Genomic DNA, 3784 nt, shown 5'->3' with positions numbered 1-3784 from the left:
TTAGCACCGGGTCTGTCACCGAAGTAAACTGGAGAGACCCCAGTACACTCTCCAGTTCGCATCTGATATCCATACGGAATCTAGAAGTCTCTTGACAGAACCAGCTATCTCCTTTCTTTTCTCCGCCATGACGGAGAAAACGGTGTGACATTAGGTCCCAGTGGATTCACACCCACCGGAACTTAGAGATGGAGGAAGTTGAGACTTTTCCTGTTGATCTTGAAGCCTAGATAATCTAGGAAATGGATCACATACAGGGAAGCTTGCAAGCATTCTGTCCTGGGTGCTGCCCACCCCAGCCAAAAATCCAGGTAGGCTACTACCTGAATTCCCTTTAGGCGTAATTGACTGAGAACTACGTTCGCAAGCATCGTGAAAATCCTTGGGGCTATTTTAAGCCCGAGAGGCATGGCTTTGAAGACGTATAGTCTTCGTTGTAGCCTTAACCTTAGGTAGGAGGGGAATCGACAATAGATTGGAACGTGCCGATAGGCGTCTGACAAAACTATGGAGGCGGTAATTGCCCTCTTGGGCAGTAAGGTCCTTATGTGTTGTATTGTTAGCATCTTGAACCTGTAGTTCGCTATGAACCTGTTAAGTGGCGACAAGTCCAGAATGACTCCGAGATTTTCGAGTCTTTCTTGGGAACACAAAACAGCCTCCCTTGGAATTAGATGGACTTTACCCTTCGGATCACTTTTCCTCTAACAGTTCATGAATGAACTCCTCCAGAACGGGGGTGGAGTATCGGAAAAACACCGAGGGTATGGGGATGGAGTGCTGTACCAGCTCCAGCCCAGTCCCTTCTTGAGTAGGCTGTGGACCCAGGGATCGAAGGTCCACCGATCCCAAAAGCGTTGGAGACTCCCTTCTACCAATATCATCTCGCTCGGACTGTTGTCCTGAGGTCTTGCCTCTCTGACCTCGACCACCCATGAAACCCCTTCTCCTTGAGGGGCGCCTAGACGAAATTCTGGCTGCTCCTCTAGGCTTGTTCGACAGGCAGTTGACTGACCTTCGAACGATGGGTTGAATGCCGGAGACTGTGTCGACACGAATTGGGGAACCCACTGAAGTGTGGTCGGGGTTTTTGCCACCATCTGGGGCACTGAGGGCATCAGCAAATGCCGTTGCTGCTGATGTCTACTTGACTTAGCTGGCCGAGAAAGTATCCTAATCCTTTTAGTCTTCCTCTAAGGTTGGGGACCCCATCCGGGGAAGAATTTCTCTTGGTAGACAGGCCCCACTCCCGGAGAAGATTTCTATCGTCCGTGGCGGCCCTATCAACCTTTTTGACCGACTCACTAGGGAAAAGGTCTTTGTCCCAACTGTTGGAGGAGATTAGTTTCCTTGGCTCGTGCCTCATCGTAGCCCGGGCGAACTCGAATTCCCTACAGGTTCTCTTCGCCCTGACGGAGCTGTAGAGATCCTTCGTCACAGTGGCCATATGAGTCTTGATCACAACCATGAACGTTTCATGGACCTTGGGATCACTTGTCATCGTCTCAACGTGGACTGAAGAGACAAAGAGGCAGCCAGTCTTTCTTTTGTCTAGAGTTCTCTCCGCAAAAGAAAACCAGACAGCTTAGAGAGGATCTCGCCGAACCGGCATCCGACAAAATCCGCCTCCCACATCTGGACTGAGAAGGTAAGATGGACGTCCTTCCAGTCCTTGATTTGCTTACTAAATCTTCCTTTCTAAAGGCCAGCAACAAGGGTTTACACTCCACCAGGGAGGGGAAAGGCTTGCCAGCCTCGACTGTTTTCAAAACCGCCGCAAACCCTTTCAGCGAAAAAAGGGGGAAGGCTGTGGCAGGAGAGGACACAAAGGAAGGGAGCCTCTTACTCAAATACAGCTACCTTTGAGTTCATGACGCCCCTCTCTTTCATCGAAGAAGAAAGCAAGGCATGAGCCTGTCATGGTCTATCACTACGACCTCCTTAGGCTCTGTCTCTTCCTTTGAAGCTGGTACCTCCTTCCACCGGACCTTGCAGTCCGGATGTGCCCCTGCAGTTACAATGCAGCTGCCTTCCCATTCTTCTCCCTCTGCCTTTGTTGGATCAAGCCAACAATGGAGGGAGGGCCTGCTCTACTGCGAGAGCAGATGATGTTGAGGGAGCAGGTTCAAGGACCTGAACCGGAGCAGCCGACCTCTCTCGGCCTCTTCCGCTACCTTGTCCGGAGCTCGAACTTCATCCTGGCCTTCTGCCAGGAGGTCTTCCTCCAGACGTTCGGACACGTCTGGCATCCTGTCGTCCAACTGGATGCTAAGCAAGGCGACCGTGACTTCAGCATCCACGGGATCTGAATTAAGGGGACCTCCTCTTGAGGTTGGGGAATCACTGTAACAGTTGATGCCCTAGGAAAAGAAAGCCCTCATCTTCTCATTTGGAAGATAAGGTCCAGAGGTAATTTTATGAAAGCCCCTCACCCAGGTACGAAGCTTCTCCCTAGCTATATCCCTTGAATCCACCGTTGTAGGGGAGACGAAAACGGATTTTGAGCGAAGCGAAAAGAAAAACCTCAATAGATAGGTTAGTGCATATGAAACATACCTGGGGAACCCAATACCGGAGAACATCCGTGGAGACAGCGCATGCCACACGCCTCCTTCAGAACCATGTCCGCAGAAGCCCTACTGCGGACGTTGCAGAAATACATCCGCACTACGGATGGTCCTCCTGTAAAGAGAAGAAATTTCCATGAGTATCAAGTGAACTACGTATCACTGGATATGCACAGTAGCATAACAAAACGGAAAGACACATCCTTGTATTTCCCGCACACCCAATTGTTGTAGCCTTCCAATTCATAAAATCGTATAGTTAATCTATGCCAGATTAACCAATGGAAAATTTCCAAAGGAAGAAGGTGTAGCCCCCCCTAAGGAATGATTTTAAAATACCGGATAGTAGACAAGAAAGAACTCACTTTCTTATCTGTAAGGCCAACAACAACGGGTCGTGCAAGACCACAAAGAATAAGGAAAAGACACATACTTGTGAATCCCCCACAATCACCTGTGGAAGCCCACCAGCCATTAAAATCAAATGGTTAGTCTTTGCTAGAATAACCAAAGATCATATTTTCCCGAGGGAAATTAGGTGTAGCTCACACCTAAGGTAAGATTTTACCATTCTGGCTAAAGATGAAAAGAGTTCTCTTTTCATCCCTGTAAGGCAACACCAAGTGACTGCACAAGGCAACACAAGTAAGTTAGAGAAGACAGTGTTGTAACCTACTATATCATGTTCTCCCCTGGTAGAAGACATTAAACAGGGAAGAACTGATACAGTACATGAGGGTGGTGTGCCGGCCGGCTCTTGCCGGTCAGCACCCCCACCCCCTTTTCCAAAGGTAGGTCTCAAGTATGCAACTTAGGATCACCCAGACGGGGGAGAACTCCAGTTCCTATGCCTGAACCGGTCGGTAGTGGTTGCCGGTCCATAGCTACCCGGTTGGCACCCAGCTGCCGGCCATCACTCTTAGTGGCCGGCCAACCGAGTGATGTAGCAGGCCGGCCCGGCAGCGGTGAGTAAACCCTGCCGGCTGGCATCCACTCCAGGTAGCGTCCGGCTGCCGGCCGCCACTCAAAGCGGCCGGCAGGTGAGCAAGGAGACCGGCCAGCAAAGGCATAAGACCACTGCCGACCGACAGCAAGAGAACTAGCGAACACCCCCCTACCGACGGCCGGCCACTAGGCCGGCAGACGGCAAGGACAACACAAGAGAAGACAACAGAATGGGTGCCGGGCTAAGAGGCTATGTACCTCCGCGCCCGACA

This window comes from Palaemon carinicauda, chromosome 23, assembly GCF_036898095.1.
Source record: "Palaemon carinicauda isolate YSFRI2023 chromosome 23, ASM3689809v2, whole genome shotgun sequence".
Taxonomy (NCBI): Eukaryota; Metazoa; Arthropoda; class Malacostraca; order Decapoda; family Palaemonidae; genus Palaemon; species Palaemon carinicauda.
Note: the sequence above shows the minus strand (reverse complement) of the source record.